The sequence below is a fragment of the Marmota marmota genome, unplaced genomic scaffold (genome assembly GCF_001458135.2).
Source record: "Marmota marmota marmota unplaced genomic scaffold, marMar, whole genome shotgun sequence".
NCBI classification, from domain to species: domain Eukaryota; kingdom Metazoa; phylum Chordata; class Mammalia; order Rodentia; family Sciuridae; genus Marmota; species Marmota marmota.
In genome coordinates, this window is record NW_025999960.1 from 687,134 (window position 1) to 703,640 (window position 16,507).

At 39.8% G+C, this 16,507-nt stretch overlaps 1 protein-coding gene across 1 annotated transcript in view; it reads right to left on the minus strand.

Moving 5' to 3' along the window:
- Pthlh (parathyroid hormone like hormone) overlaps positions 1-633 on the minus strand; it is an 11,982-nt gene extending 11,349 nt beyond the window's left edge. The window contains exon 1 of the mRNA XM_015493578.2: positions 1-633. This exon is cut by the window's left edge and continues 345 nt beyond it. The gene's annotated coding sequence lies outside the window, so the exon portion shown is untranslated.
- Positions 634-16,507: the final 15,874 nt, after the last annotated feature.

The following is a 16,507-nucleotide window of genomic DNA, read 5'->3' on the forward strand; positions in this document are numbered from 1 at the left end:
CGGCGGCTCGCGGGGGCGGGGCGGCGACGCGCTGCCGGAGCGAGCGGAGGGGAGCCCGGAGCCCGGAACGCTCGGAGAGCGGCGGAGCTACCTCCGCCCGCCCTGCCGCCCCCAGCGTTGCCCGGAGCCCTGTGGAGCCCCACCCCGGAGCCCCGGAGCGCGGCCCGGGCAGCACCATCCCCCGACCCGGGGGCGTGGGCGGATCCGCTCGTTTCCTCCCGGCCCAGCTGGCTACAGCCCGCGCCGAGGATCCCGGAGCCGACGTTCCGAAGGCGAGCGGACGGCCCTGGGCAGCCAGCAGCCCCCAGTGCGCGGGGCTAGATGCCGGGCGTGGAGACCGCCGAGGGCTGACGGGTGCGAAGGAGGCCAAGGAGCGGGAGCCGAGGACCGCGGGCGTTGGCCTGCGATTCTAAGGAGTCCTAAGCTCGCCTAGAAGCTCGGGTGTTAGATGGGAACCCTCCTCCCAGACTCTTTCCTGAGTCAAGCTGAGTGGGGAGCATTGGCTAGGAAGGGGGGAATCTTTCTCTTAGAAGAGCAAAAACAGTTTCAAACTTCAGGTCGAGATTGCACTTCTTGCTGTTTTGAGAACAGCTGGGGACATCTGGAGCCTATCCAAGAAAGCCGGCGCAAAAAATGGAGACCCCTTTTTTTAATTACAGAGGGGAACCTGGAGTGCGCCCAAGACCCTTTTCACCCACCGTGAGGAGTCCTACCCACCTTATTTCTGATACCCTTCTCTGTCGCCCCTTCCCCCACCCCATGTCCCTCGTTACAGATTATAGGTTGACTGTATCCCAGCTGCTTCAGCGGGCAGATGCGGAGCTACTGTGGCTATATGCTGCTGTACCTCAGATACGCAAAGGGAAAGCGGGGGTTCTTCCAAAATCTGTTGGGCGGGGAAGGAAGGCTGCTCTAAATTACTGGGTAGTATCCGGTAAGAAGGATTGCTGCGGGTGTGGATACCAGCCCCCACTGGTTCCTGTATCTCTCTGAAATGAACTCTAGTGCTTGGAACCACTCAAGAGATGTTTGTCTTCTAGACAATACTGCTGGTAGGTTTCATCACTCTCCAGAGGGATAGTGGGATTCAGAGATTTGAAATGCTTAAAGGAATCTTTTATCAAGCCTAACTGTCCAGCTGATGCTCCGCAGATTTTCACCTAGGGTGGTGAAATAGCGCCCTCTCACCGACCCTCGACCCTCGTTCGCCGCACTTCTTTCTCCCTCCTTAATCGCAACTAACTAGCAGTTGACTTGCTGATTAATTTGGATTGGGTTACCTTTTCTCAGTTCCTCTCTTCCTCAGTTGATTACTTTAAATTTCATACTTTAAAAAAAACTTGGCTTCCTCCCACTTTAAAAAAATCTGGGAATTTCCACAACTTCCCTTGAACATTTAAGAATCTCTAAATATTAGACCTGTTTGCATGGCATGAAAGGACAAAGTATCAGCACCCAGAAATGTCAATCTTTGAACCTCTAACACTTGCTGATTTATAATAAATTCTTCCCAAAAAGACTCAGGAGCCTAATGTAATCATTAGATCTGAAGAGGAGAAATCTGTAAGAAAAAAAGTAAATCACAAATGAGCCATTTAATACATGCAAGTTGTTTGACATTAAAATGATAATATTTGCTTCCACAATAAAAAAAAAATCCAGAAGGTACTTTGCCAAGTTTCAAACTACCCAGGCTTTGAAAAGTCAACCTCCCTCAATAAAAGGTTAAAACAAAAATCAGATTGCAAGTATTAAATCACTTATGTTGTAAATAAATTCATTATGCTCTCAGAACATTACAAACTGAAGGTTGGCATCAATAAACTGCTTTGATTTATGTTGCCTTTTCTACTAATTAAGCAAAATTTACCCCCTTCTCCCTCTCTGCATCACCCCCCCTTTCTGGTGTTAATGGCAAAACATCTATCACATATTTTTAGAATTTCCTCTCCTCCACAAAAAGAGAAAATATAGACACAGGAAAAATAAATAGTCTTTATATTCTTGGAATACCCAAGTTTCCTCATAATTTATTACTTCACCTTTTCCTTGATTTACAGTCTTCTCTCTGGTCTTCTGGCCAATGGAGGGAGGTCTCAGCAGACTCTTCCAGAAATATGTTTTTTTTTCTTCAAAAAAGTAAAATTAAGTCTTAAATGAATTAAAAACTTCTTGTAAAGAGGCTTTTTTTTTTTTTTTTTGGTTCCCACTAAAGGCAATTATTAGAAATCAGGTATCTCTTGCAAGCTTGCAACAGGTAGCTCTTGCAAAGTCTCCTCAATATATACCCAGAACCCTGACTTTTTTACTTCTTCTGAAAAGGATATTTTCTGACATCATAATCTATCTACCAATATAATGCCATGATAATGCTGAGAACTCACAACTGCAAATGAGACATAAGAGGAGCCCCTCCCTCCTTTTTCCAGTCTTAGGAATAGAACAAGTGCCAATAGAGGCTCAGTGTTTGCTTAGGCCTTGCTATCATGTAAATACACCTTAGCAAATAGGAGGATTTGAAGGCCTGCCTTTAATCTGCAGTATTTCCATGTGAAGACAGTTTAGCATTGTGAGATCTACACCTACACGAATGCCTAGCCCATGAGCAAGCTCCAGACTTCCATCTTCCCATTCCCAGTGGCAGTTTATTATATCCTACTTTAAAAGAGGTTTTCTAAAAATTTTAAGTGTATTACTCTTAAATCCATGTTGACTCACCAGTTGATATATATCTTCAGGGATATTTCCTCTTGTAATTTAGGGGAAAAAAACTAGCATTTATGCTTAGCTTTTTCATCTTTCTTCTTTCCTTCCTAGCCCAAACAACAAGAAAACAGAGAAGCATTACAAACCAAATAGGTATCGGTAGCTCTTTAAACAGTGCACCTGGGCTCAGGAATCCTCTTATTACCAATAAGCATTCAGATTTAACATTTGCCAATCTGTAGCTCCAAGCTATGTCTCTAAAATTCTGTGAAACCAAACAACTAAACACATCCCTTCTTTTCTCTAAACTTTTTCTATGTTTACATACAGAAGTTGCATAATCAGCTCAAGTAATATTCTCATTTGATTAGTCTCTAATCACTTGCCAGGACTGAGACTTGAGAGAAGGCTGACCTCAACATAGCACAAAAGGAAAAGGGATGCAATGCTTCCAAATCACAAGTAAGGATAGAGAAGGGTGTGTTTTATTATCAGGTAGGTGTATTTGTAGTTAGAGAAGGATAAGACTCCAGGAACAGGACTGGCAGCTAACATCTGGAGGAATTGCCTGAGGGAAGGGAGCTTAGATATGCATGAAACTGATTGAAGGCTCCCCATTATTGGAAAGGTGGGCCTCACACTCTTCCTTATGCCCCACTGCTTTCTGGGCATGTAAATGCACCTTAGCAAACAGGAGGATTTGAAGGCCTGCCTTTAATCTTTCAGGCCACTGGAGAGGGAAAGCTCTGGGTACAGTGGGCAGCCTTCAGCTTTTTCCTACCAGGATCAGAAAGCCCAGCAGGGAGACAGTTTTCCTGGGAGGAGCCCAAGCCCTGGTGAGGTGAGAAAGTCTTTAGGAAATGGGTTCTCCAACATCACACACTTGTGTACCTCCCAAACCCATGACCATCAAAACGTATCTGAGGAGTCTGCTCGTCAGGGACAGAGGGAGGATGTGGGGGGCCTGGAGGGAAAGTTCGACTTCTGATCACCTAGACTGATGCCTATTGATGTCCTTGATTGGGCAGTGGTCGTAGGAGAGTCCTTAGAGCATCAGGATTATCTTCACAGGGCCCCGCTCCTGCTACAGACTTGGTCGCCTCTGTGGAGTAGATCCCCAGGGAGGAGGCCTGATTAGCTTGCAGGATCTTAAGGCTGGCAATCTCTTCATGTATCTAGCTAGTGCTTTGGGTTCCCCTGGGCTTCACTCTTGAGAATCTGGACTCTCCCTTGCCACAATGAATCCGTTTTACCTGAGCAGTAGAACTGAGGCTTTCTCACTCCACTCTATCCCACTGGGTTGGGTGAGTGGTTTCACACTCCAAAGTCGCCGGCCCAGCGCGCCCCTTTATTTGGGGTGTGGTGGGGAGAGCCCTGATTCAGGCCGCCGGAGAGGGAAAGCTCCGGGTACAGTGGGACCCAAAGATAAGGTCCCAGGGTCCCAGGGTGCGCTTGAATTTCCTCTGAGTGGGGCTTTCCTCTCTTTCCTCCCCCCAGCCCAATTTAAGATTCAAAAGTAAGATAAGACTCGTATAAAGTGATGAGTAATTCCTGGTGGGGCTGGTGTGCGAGGAAAGTGAGGCAGACACGTCTTCCCCGCGCTATCACCCACGGCCATATCTGGGTCCAGGTCCGCATGCGGTTGCCTTGGAGGGACGACTCCACTTTTCCGGAGTCCGGGCACTCGCCCTCTCCCAGCTCAACTTCCCAGCGCCTGTAAAGCTCGGTGCAGCCGGAGCTCCAGAGCCCCGGGGCCCGTCTGTTTTATTTCATTTAACACGATCCGCAAAGCCAAGGCGGGGTGAGCGGCGGCGCGGGAGAGGAGAGGAAATGAAGGGACTGGAACGAAGTTCTCTTTGCCAACTCTCTCCATCTGATTCTTAAAATCCAGTGACATCTTGGAGGACTGAGTTGAGAACAAGGAGACGGTTATTAATACCTGAAGCCTGCTCTGCCTATGTATAACTGGTCGGTGGTTGCCTTTGGCGATTGCAGGGGGTACAGACGGTGGAACACATGGCATCTCTCCAGGGCATAAAAATCGACCTCGCTGGTGGCTCCTGTGGAGTTTGTAAACGGCGCAGAGCTGGCTGGGGAAGCCAGTGAGCTGTCCATGGTGGTTAAGATTCTTTGACGTGCTTGCTCGGCTGTCCTGGCCAGCGCTCAGCCCCCGACCCCTGGCTGTAACGCCCTGGAGCCAGAGCCTAAGAGCTACCCAGCTCGTGTGCTTCAGGCACGAGGATGGGCGAGTTCGTTTGCACAACTCTCGCTCAGAGGCAGAGTTCTGGAGATAGAGGGAAAAAGAAATCCTTAGTCCAAATCGTGGGTTTCCTTTTAGTTCCTTCCCGAAGATGTCATTCTCCCTCAGGCAATATTTCACGTGCTCTTAGAAACGTCAGTGTATCTCAGCAATTTCCCTCTCTTCCTTTTTTTTTTTTTTTTAACCATTCTGTTCTTTAAAGAGGGAGACCCTTCTCATGTTTGCTAAAAGCATCCACTGCCTGATGATTGCATTTGTGTCTACTGGTATGTCCGCAACACTGGCTTTTAATGGGGTAGTGGCTGCTGGAGATTGTCAGGTTATCTCAGGGATTCCCCGCAGGTCTCTTCCTAGGGGTGGTGGAACACTTTGTAGAATATTATTGTTAGAGATACTTGTCTTTCTTATTTGCTAGAGTCTGGAAGTGTCTGCTCCTCACTTTTAGCTAAGGAGGAAACAGGTTGCCTTTAGAGTTTATTGTAGGTTTATTCTCTATGAGGTACAATACTGCCCAGTTCGTCTAACATTCTAATGAAGAAATGTTTATCTCCTTAATTACCTCTTGTACATGTTTAAGGCAAAGGATGCTTTGCCTTTTTGTCATATTTTACCTTTTTAGTCTTTATTTCTCCTGGCAAATTCCCCCATAAGTATCCCATTTCCATCTGAATAGCAAGTTGCATTAAATACTGCAGAAAACTACAACATACTATAAATATTTATTACTCTTATTGCATCTGCACCTTTATTTATGGAACATATTCAATTAGCATTTAGTACATGAAAAAATCTTTTATTTATCTCTATATAGGACGTCAAATTGGAACACACCATTGTTTGCTGCTTTTCCTTTCTTTAAAAAAGTGTGCGGTGCGTGGGGAAGCTGGGGTTGCAGCTCAGTGGTGGAGTGCTTACCTAGCTCTGGGTTCCATCCTCAGCACCACAGGAATAAATAAAATAAAGGTATTGTGTCCATCTACAACTAAAATATATAAGTAAATAAAAGTGTGTGTACATTGTAAACAATTTTGAGGATGCCTGCTGTTAAATAGAAAAGTATTATGATTCAATAATGTTTAATAACTTTTCTCTCATATTCTGAGTTCACAATATAGAAAGAGTGGGGGGAAATGGAATATTTTAATAGATTCTTGTAAATATTTTCTTTAATAATAGTGATATAAAATATTTTACTTTCCCTTTTCTGGTTCTTTACAAAAATTGACACAATGCTTGAACATATACCAAATTTCTTGAAAAGAATGAAATAAGTAAGCATAATGATATTTTATTATCATTATTTTGCAATTTAGAGGTTTAGTTTTGTTCTGTAAATTTTTTGATAGTTAACTTTCCTCTACACATCTTTCTACCCTCTTTCCCTTGAAAGAAGAAACATATAATGATAGAAATAGATTTCATTTTCTCATACTTTTTGTGTTCGTACAACTTAGGGGGAGCTTTGTTTTGACCCTCTCTTGGTAGTTTAGCATTTCTTCTCTCCCCTGGTGATACCAATTGAGAGTTTTTCCTTTAAAGTTTCATCTAGCTTTTTTATTTCTTTATTTTTGGTGCTGGGGATTGAACCCAGGGCCTTGCTTATGCTAAATATGGGCTCTATCATTGTGCTATATTTCCAGCTCTAGATTCTTGATTGTTTTTAATTTTCCGTAACAACTTGTTTTATTTTAAGATCCATTCCTTTATCTATTAAATTCAAACCATTTATTAGGGACAAAATTAATCCATTCTACCAGAAGCTGCTAGACTCATTGTTTTCCTGTCTTAAAAATTTAATTGATGAAAATTTCTATAAGCTAAAAAGCAAACAAATAAATATAACCTCATCAGCCTCTTGCTGTGTTCTGTTCACCTTTCCAAAGTGCCCAACAATGCTTAGAGCCCAGAAAAGATTCTCAGAAGATCAAACTGAATCACTCATTTTTATACCTGCCTCTTTATTTTTGAGAGATGAAAGCACAATTTGTAATTATTTTAGACTTTTTTTTTTTTTTTTAGAAAATAAAACTCATATACAAACCTCACTGATCTGTTGCTGGGAATCTTTCATGAACATATTTTTTAAAATTATGGTAGATTTGTGTGCATCCTTGGTCTAACTCATCCTCATGCATCTGCCTTTCATTATACTTGATGTATGGCATTGCTTACTTTCCAGAAGAAAATTCCACCATCATTTTATCTGTGCTTTTCTCTTTAGACACTGGTAAATGGGGGCAAATATGTGGACTCTAGATGTGTCATAATATTTGAGATCAATTATTATGTGGATGTATTTATGCTAAGGAAATTTAAATTGACCTTAGCAGAATTCTGTTGCACTTTGCTCTTTATTTATATTTATTTTTTAGTTGTAGTTGGACACAATACCTTTATTTTATTTATTTTTATGTGGTGCTGAGGATCGAACCCAGGACCTTGCGTGTGCTAGGCGAGTACTCTATCGCTGAGCCCCAACCCCAGCCCCTGTACTTTGCTTTGATGTCTTATTCTGATGTTAATTACAGAGAAAGGTCCCAAGGCACTTTTCTTTGTTAAATTTTTTTTTTTTTTTGTAGAAAGAATAAGTGTTTTGTCATATAAACAGGTTACATTCTTTGTAAGGCTATTCTTAATAAGCAAAAATGTACATATCTACAATGGTAAAATTTGTCTTGAAAACCTATGATGGTCTTAATTGGAGCAAGAACTCAAGTGTAGTTGATTTGATTAAAAAACAAACAAATCCATGTCTTAAAAAGAGTTTCATTGTTGAGGTGCTCCAGGATATACTTTTACGTCTATAATACACAGTCTGGGCATCACAACCACAAATTTCCCTCATCTAATTCCAATCATGGTGTGGTAAAACCAAAGAGGTGCAGGATCAAGGAAATTTGCAGGGAAAGGACTGAATAGGTACAGTGAGAACAGATCTTTAAGATCTTCCCCAGACTTCTAAACAGTTGAGTAGGTTGCCTGTTTGCTAAGTGGTGCAAAGTGTCTCCAGGTCTATCGTTGGGATTGCTGACATAATTAATGATTTCATCCGGAGTCTGAAAGAAAGTACTTGTACTCCCTCTGGCATGGGCAGGCCAAGTTCATGTCCAAACTCTAATACCTTGGGTTGATTTTAGCTAACAAGACTGTTGGTCCTCTTGTTACACACCCAAAACATGAAAGCCAAATATTATATTAGGCTATGATACTTCCCAGCCTTGAGGAGGTTGACATATCCTAAATATATAAACAGTTACTATTATCTAAAGATGGATTATGTTTGAGTGAGAGTCATTACTCCCAGGTCCAACTCAGAAAGCTAAAACCCATAAAACACTCCCCCCCAACTACTTAAAATCATTATTTTCCACTCAAACCTTAGATGTAAAAATTTACTTGTCCCATCTTATACTATGAGGTTAATGGCAGTCCCTGAAAATTAATTATGGTACTGAAAAGACTTTAATAACTTTTCTGCTAAAAATAAACTGGAGGCAGAATAGTGCCCTGGATTCATGATTGCTTACATCTGGTTTCTATTTCTGTGAGTTTCATTTGGTTCTCAGAGAGTTCATTCACAGTCATCACAGGTCCAGTTTCCTGTTCTCCAAGGGGAGAACTCGTCTTGATGACCCATATATTTTTCATCTGAATGCTGTGCTTTTCTGCACTAGGAGATGTGGAAAGGGAGAGTGCAAAATAAATCAGGTCTGATTCAAGCTAACTGAAATCTGAACAGCATCTTTCAGCACCTGGCTTATCTACAATCCAGTGGCAAATAACAATGAAGAAATCACTCCATCCTAGACCCTTGTAAAATGAGACAGGAAAACAAAGAGAAAAGAGAAGAAAGGAAGAAGAAGGGGAGATGGAAGAAAAGGAAGGGAGGGTAAGAATAGAAGAAAGGAGGGAAGGAAAGGCTTCTCTGCTTATAAGAGCCCCCTGCCCATCCCATTACACTTTTCCTTGCCCAGCAAACAGAGGAAAGCATTTTTCTTTTTTACCATGTAAACTTTCAGATCTTTCTCAAAGAAAGGGTTGAGTTATATGGGTTGCTGGTTGAGAACAATCTCTTAAATTCCTTCACATACTTGGGGAGGGAGGGGCAGAATTATGGGGAGGCAGCCAGTGCCTCATTGGGGGTTCTTCTTCCTGCCAAGGATGGTGTAAGCCACCTAAGAAACTTAAAGTCTAGAATAATTAGTGACCGAGTCAGAAAGATAGTTTCAAAAGATGGAGCCCTGATAGGTCCAGTCCACATAGTAGCTGGAGCTAGGTAATTGGAAAATGGCTCTTGTGGTTTATTTAAAGGGGTACATCAAAGGCAGGGATAAGGTTTCAGGGATGGAGTCTTGCTTCCTGATGTCTTGTAGTCAGCAGGTTGATTGGCATATTGGCTGGTCACACCCATCTCAGAGGGGCTGTGTAGCTACAGCAGGTCACCCCATCTCCGGTGCTGTGTGGGACCTTTGGCAGAGCTTGAATAGGGCTCACAATGTTTCTGGGCAGTCAGCCAGAGGAAATGTCCACTGGAAGTTCCCAGACACCAGATTCGCCTATTCATTAGGCTGCTATGCATGATGTAGTCCACACACAGATGGCTCTCGGCACAGAATGACACATAACCTTATTCCCTACTGATCTGGACTTGTGTAGACCAATGTGACTAGCTTGCAAGCCATCCTATCCAATATCTTTTTTCATCATCTAAAACTTCCCAGTTGTTGCCTTTGTGTATCTAGTACTAGGATGACTTCAAATTAATATTATTTCATTGATGACAGATTGCTACCTTACTTTTCCCATCCAGGAGAAAAAATTGTTGGAACTGGGATTTGAATAGTTTGTCTAATGCTACATTATTTGTTTAGGAAGATGCAGGTTCTGGCGGCCTCATCTCACCTCTGTTAGCATTGCTTTGGCTAAAGTGACCGGCCAAGCAACTGGTCTCTCATCCATTCATGTGGGTTGCTAAAGGCTATGCACTCAGTTGAAAAGGTTGAGAAGAATCATTCTTTGATCAAGGGTTATTGACAAGCTGATCTCCTCTCCTAGAAAGCACATTAGAGGATGCTCTAACTCCACTAAGCAAAATGAGAAGACCATCTCATCTGCTGACTACATGGTCTTATTATCATGCTTCAGAAATAGTGTGAGAATCAACTTTATCTGAAAGTCCTAAGTCAACATTGATTAAGAGTTTATTTTATGCTAAGTTTTATTCTTGGAACTTTATAAAGAAAGCCACATTCACTGAATGATTACTAGGGTGCCCATAGAAGTGCTTTATCAAGATATTTTTCCTTCTTTCTTTCAAAATCACATTTGGAATTGTCCATCTCACCTGTAGTTAAGGAATATAGTATTTTTTAAAAGTCATGTGAAAAGCACACTTTTGAGAAGTTGCTACCCAAAGTACTTCCATTTAAGCTATTGATCAAAGTCCTACATTAAAGAAAATACGGAAATCCATTCACTGTGACTAAATTTTTTTCCCTTCTTGTTTGGACCACATTTTTAACTTTCTCATTGTAAGTTATTTCAAATATTTTCTAAAAGGAACCAGGTACAAAAAGAAAACTTAGTATGGGGTTGAAAGACAGCATCAGAGATATTTGCAGAGACCATACGGTCTGTTCATTTGTTCATTCAGTTATTCAAGAAATATTTCTTGAATGTCCAGGGTCAGGCACTGTGTTAAGTTCTGGAATTCCACTGATGATGAAATTTTCAGTCTCTTGAGACCTATGAATCTTTTAATTCATGTTTACTAAATATTTGATCTTTTTTATTATAGATCTTTGAATATTGAAGTAATAAATATTTTACTCATATTGTTTATGGTCTATTTCTTCCCTCTGGAATAAATGAAAACTCCAGGGAGGCTAAAAGTTTTGTCTGTTTTATTGTGGTATCTCTATCAGTGGTTATCAACAGCAAGAGTTCAGTAAAAAAAAAAAATTAAATTAAAGACTGAATGAAGTTTAAAAGGTGCAAATACTTTTCCTATAAAAATGTATCTTGATACATGTGCATATGCTACTTCTTTGATTTCTACCATGAGTTGGCCATTTCTTTCATGATTGTCACACATTTATTATTATTGTTTATCAACAAACTAAAGGATTATTAGTAAATGAAAATAATGTCAGGCTAAGTATGATGTTCTTTTGAAACATACTGGGTAATAATTACTTATACTTGCCTAGAAATAAATTATTTTTACCATCAAAGGCAAGCCCTGTGTTATCTCCCAAACTGGAACACAATTAGAATATTCTCTATTATTAGATCATGTAACCCAGGTGGAGAATGCTATTTTACCACACCTCAGTAAGGATACCTGCTAATGGGAAAAACTAACTATTGTCCTTTAGGTGGTACTTCATAGCAGAATCATTAATCAACCAAAGCCTTACGTATGTTGAACTTGTCTTTTTTTCCCTACGGTAAGTAACTAAATTTTATTGTCATGGCAGATGAGTTGGGCAGAGTAGTGTCATACCTGAGTCAGTTCCCCCACTCCTTTCTCTGGCACCACAATTGTATAATAATGCCTATGAATACATTTTTCAGTAATTTTTTAAAACCACATTTTCCCCTCACATAACCTCATTATAACTGTGGCCTAAGTGCTACATTTTCCTTCCCATAGCTTTGGCAATACCCTTCTATTTCACCATGGACTTAAGAGCTTGGTTCAGAAGACTGCAAAACTATATTAAAAACATAAAAACGTTCTATAAATTCTATCCCTTATAATTCTATTACTATTTTACTGGAGTCTCAGACATCTGTGAATGTGTGAGTTATTATTATTGAGTTCTTTTTCCATCCTGTCCAGAAAGACCTGTATATAGCCCGGTGTGTTAAAACCTCAAATGCAAGCAACATTACATTGTCTGTTAGCAACACATCATTGGATAGGACGTGAAAATCATAGCCGTTGTCCTGTTCATTCACTGTAGACCTTGGCCTAGAGTTCTTGGCAGGAAGAGTGTTTCATTGGGGCCTATATCAAGCTCTAATAGAAGCTGTTGGAAGAATAAAAGTTGGTGATGTTTTTGGCAGAGAGCCTAGGGTCACGGAAAGTACTTTCATCTTATGAACTGGAGATAATTGAGCAGCATGACCTGTATGTTGGTTTTTAAAGGGACATTAGACTACCCATTGTTTAACAAGGTGTCACACTCTTAGAGGATGAAGCTCAGATAATGAAGGCTTCAGTGAGTGTATAAATAGTGAAAATCAGAGGAAAGTTGAGTGCTTGACCAACTTTAGCAGGAGAATATTCGCTGTAGTCACTCAGCCAACCCAGCACATTGTACTTTCCAAGTCTTGAATCTTGCTTATTTGTTAGATTCTCCCAAATGTTCTTCAAAGACACCTCATTCTTGCCTTGTATTGAACCCAGGAGAAACTGAAAGAAAGCCAGAGGCTCTAGTTAAAGGAGCACCGGAATTGCAATCTGTTGGCTTCTAATTTTTGCCACACTTATTTAGGCAATGAGAACTATATTTATCCTTTGTCATGAATATATTTTGGTAATGGACAGGGGAATGAATGTCTAGGACTGGAGATTAGTCCCAGCTCTTCCTTTTACCAGTTAGTTTTAACAATTTAGAAAAGGCACAGAATATCTCAGATTCTTGGTTTATTCACATGTAAAGTGTGTACAGCATTAGTGCATACTTCACAAGGCTGTCATAATAACCAATTCAGGTAATATTGTTTTATAGACTGTAAAGCCCTATTGAAATATTTAATTCAATTCATAGATTACATTTGATCATTGTTCTATGTAGAAATACATAGATCTTGATCTAAGTTCCTCCCCCCTTACCATATTCAGAATAATATTTGATAACACACTGGGACAATTAAAAAATAAAAATGACCTTAAGACCAGAGAATTTTTGTTTGACTTTTTACTCTCTCAATATTTACCTGATAAATATTTGCATTGTATAAATCAATTTAGGAAATACCACCCTACCTGATTCCCAGCATGAATGCTGTACTGAATATCTTTTAAATAAGGGGTAGCAAATTGATTCTTAACAGGGTTTTGTCTTCTTCAATGGCGGGTATTATCTAAACATCTTTGTTTGGACAGCTTTTTCAGCTGTGGCTATTACAATCCCTGTGGCATCCAATGAGTCAGCAACATTTAGTTTTGGGGAGAGTCAGTTTGACCCTTTGGGTAACCATGGTATCTAAGGACTTCTCAGACATAACAAACTTCTAGGCTGGTGTCAGAAGAGATAAGAATTAGAAGTGAGGAAATAAGAACCAAAGGGCATGAATCAGGATATTCAGCAAATACGCTGTGTTACAAGTGGAAAAAAAAAACAAAAACAAAGCTTGTAACTGGGGAGATTAATTAAGGGAACAGGATATAGTAAAGAGAAAAAGTGAAAAATATCAATTCATATAGAGAATTTTTTTTTGCAGACTTATGCTATAATTCCATTTTTGGCTTAAAAATATAACTTATATATAGGCAGACAAATACTTTAGGTTATACAACAAATCAGAGTAGTATATACCAAACCATTAGTGGTAGTTTTCTAGAATAAGTGTGTAGTTTTCTGATAATTTTCTAATCATGAACTGATATTGAATTTGTCAGATGATTGCACTGGTTTTAATCAGCATGTGATTCTTCTTTGTTGGACTGTTAATATAGTGATCATATTGACTGGGTTTTGAATACTAGGCTTGCATTCCTAAAATAAATGTCACCTGGTCATGATGTAAAATTGTTTTTACATATAGCTGAGTTTTTTTCTAGATTTTGATAATGAACTTTGCATCCATATTCATGGGGAATATTTTTATTTTTCTACTTTGTACTGTCTTCATTTGGCTATGGCATCAGGGTACACTAGCTTCATAAGATGATTTGGGTGGTGTCCCTCATCTTCATTGAGTAGAATTGGTGTTAACTCTCCTTTAAACATTTCACAAACTTCTCCAGGGAAACTATACAGGCCTGAAGATTTCTTTTTTGGGAGCTATAAAATTTTCCTTGGTGGTCCTGGGACTATTCATATGACACATTTCAGATTGGTGGTTTGTGTTGATGGAGGAATTGGTCCTTTCCATATAAATTGTCCAACTTATGTATGTAGAGTTATTTATCAGTTTTTCATCACCTTTTTGATATATACATGATTTATCGCGATAGCTCCCATTTCATTTTCTACCATTATACTTTGCTGTCTTGCTGAAAATTTGTCAATTTTATTGATCTTTTCAAAGAACTAGCTAGCTCTCTCTTTCATTGATTATTTTTCTGTGTTTCATTTTTAATTTTATTGATTCTTCTCATTTTTATTTTGTTATTTCTCTGCTTATTTTGTGGCACCCCCTTTCTCTATCAAGGTTCTTAATTTGGGGGCTAAATTATTGATTTTACTAGAAAGATCCGAAGTCTTCAAATACTTGGAAACTAAACAACAAACTTCCAAGTAGGCCAAGAAGAGGTCTCAAGAGAAATGTCAAAACTACACTGAACTGAATGAAAATGAAAACACACCATACCAAAACATGTGGGACACCACTGGAGAACTGCCGAAAAGAAAATTTACAGCACTAAATGCTTACATTAGAAAAAAGGAAAACCATATAGAGAATTTAATTTAGACTTTCTGTTTGTATGTACATCTGTCTGAACATGTCGATGTTTTGATAGTCCTTTCTAGGGGATTTCTAGGCCCACTGATTATTAGGAATGAGACTCCATCTGGCTAGGAGAAGCCGGAAGGACATAGATTGGTAAGATCTGACCAAGATCTGAATTTCTCCAGTTAATGCTTGTCTAACCTAGGGTCTGTATTTTATTTTTTACCTATCACCACACCACGACCATAAAAAGCATTAGAGTTCTAGCTTGAAAGTTCCCACTTCTATGTAATATTTGAGTTGGAATTGTGGAAGGAAAGTATCCTAAAGCCAGAGGGCCTTTGCTAATACACTGGTTTGATATGGACTACTCCTATCTTAGAGCCTTAACTCTTGCTGTTATAAAAGTTTATGTTAGGTCTAGAAAGATTCATTGATTAACAATTCATTGTGTCATTTATTTCTGGAACTGAGTTCCATGGGCTATATATATGATTTTTCCCTTGAGGGAATTACAGACTTGTGCACATGGAGATTAGGTCTCTATGATAATTAAGCCCGCCACTTTTACTCCTTTTCAGAATAAAATAAATATTTGTCAGAGGATTAAATTGAATAAAAAGAATTCAATCATATGAAGAATCCTTTCTCCAATTAGAAAGGGCATACAAAAACCTCTAGCTTCTTTAAACAGCACCAGGTTTCCCATGGAGCAGAAAAGAGCCCACTGTGCTAGAGCATAATAATGCTTGTTTCTAAAAAGAAGGGCAGAACTTTGTGAGTATGAGTATTCTCTCATCAATAATGATTATAGTATACCATCTCAGAAAAATTAATGTTTTAGAGAGATTACTTACTCAGTAGATACTTTTGGTTGCCTAACATCTTTTCCCCCCACACACTCTCGCTTCTTTTTAACAGAACTGTGATTTTTGTTCAGGCATCCACCCTACTCTGTGATCACATTCTTTGGGTTAAGCAGTTCCCATCCTCAACTCTTAGCTCTGGGGGTGGGTCTTTTCTGGTAGAAAGTAGTCATGGTGTCCTATTCCTTTGCCACTGACTGGTTAGGGGTAGGCATGTGATCTAATTCCGTCTTTAGTCTCCAGTGGAGGAGTGCTGGAAGATTTTGGGAAGAAGAGTTTCTTTGCTCCTAAGAGAAACACAGAATCTCCTCTTTTACTCCTATAGACACCATTTTATCTGCATATGGTGCCTGGATATGTGGCAGCCATCTTGCTTTCAGCCACTTAGGAAGATAACACAATGGAAGAAGGACCCAAGAGGGTCTTAGAGAAGCAGAATCAAGCCCAATTAAGTGACCTGTGGAGACTGTCCTACCTTTGAAGTTTTTTTGTTATGAGAGACAATAAATGTTATAATTATTAAGCTACAAGCTACTTTGAATTGAGTTTTCTGTTCTTTATAGCTAAGAAATTCCTAATGGGCATAGTTACTGAGCAAGGGAATCAAAGAATCCATACCTCTCACTGGTGTTCTGTGTCTGGCAGAACCCACCACTTCTTTGCCCGTACGGAGGTAAGTGCCATTGTTGATATAATTGAAGTCCTGGATATATCTTGAAATGGAGAACTAAGCAAGCAACCAACTCTCAGACTTTATGCCATGGAGTATAAATTTTCTTAAAGGAAGAATTGAAGTTGGTTGGTCTGGGAAACTTGAGAGGAATGATATATGTGAGAATCTTAAGTTTTTCAATGCAGTGCTTGTTGTAATACAGTGAAAACCTAAATGAGCTAAAATTACATCTTTTCCCCTCCTTTGAAAGACTGCCTATTATAAACCCTCAGTAAAGTATTTTGAATATGTGTCATAGTCTTCATATTTTAGACTGGAAGAAACTATTGGACAGTAGGTCAGGAGTGGAGGTATTTTCTCTATTTCATGGTCTTT